Source organism: Galeopterus variegatus, unplaced genomic scaffold (assembly GCF_000696425.1).
Source record: "Galeopterus variegatus unplaced genomic scaffold, G_variegatus-3.0.2 Scaffold647, whole genome shotgun sequence".
In the NCBI taxonomy this organism is placed as follows: Eukaryota; Metazoa; Chordata; class Mammalia; order Dermoptera; family Cynocephalidae; genus Galeopterus; species Galeopterus variegatus.
Window position 1 is genome coordinate 788,142 of NW_007726758.1, and position 987 is coordinate 789,128.

Here is a 987-nt window from a genome sequence, read left to right on the forward strand (position 1 = left end):
AACATGCTTTTTCAGCTCCAAGTCTGTGGTATATGAGACAAAAAGAAAACCCAGGGAACTCACCACCATGTTGTTTCTTGGATTTGTATCAAATTTTTTTTTAACAGCTGCTCCATTGTGTGAATAAACAATAATTTATCTTATATTTGAGTGTTTGGATTGTTAACATTTTGCTATTACACATAATGCTACAGTAAATAATTTTGTATAAATGTATTTTTATATTTTTGGAGGCACAAAGCGTTCTCAAAAAGTTCATGGAAATATTCCCTTTTTCCACAAACTTTTTGAAGTACCCTCATATATTTTTAAGGTAAGTGCATAGAAGTGGGATTGCTGAGTCAAAAGGTAAACAAACACGTATGTAGTTCTGTTACCTAACATCCAACGAAAGTTATACAATTTTGCATTGCCACCAGCAATGTATGACATGCTTGTTTCCCTGCAGCACCACCAATAGCGTGTATTGTCACTAATTTTTGTCAACCTGGTGGGTGCAAAATGGTTTCTCAGTATAGTTTTTTACACGTCACTTAATCTTAATTGTTTATTACTGTGGTGTGGGTGCATCAATTTTGAAATTACTGTCCGTGTGTGGTAGGATTGAGCAAGTGAGTAAATATATTGATAAAGTCAGGAGCAAGATTTTTCAGATTAAATAAGGGAAATACAAATGAGAAAAAGTAAGAAACATTAGGTAGGATTAGAATCAGATACATCAGGATAATGTTATTATTTTAAAATGGAAATATAATAAAATGTGTGTGTGCGTGTCTGTATTTCCTAACTCTGTTTACTATAAAGACCTACCAGCAATGACACAAGGGTAGCAGTGAGCCACCAGCACCCAGACCTTGCTTTCTAATAACATTTCTACTCAGAAGAACTAAGGCTCCTTGAAGAAATGGCTAATTTCAGGGCTAAGAAACAGTACAAGATTAAATTGGAATATCATGTAGGTCTAGAAATTAAGGACAGACTCAAAAA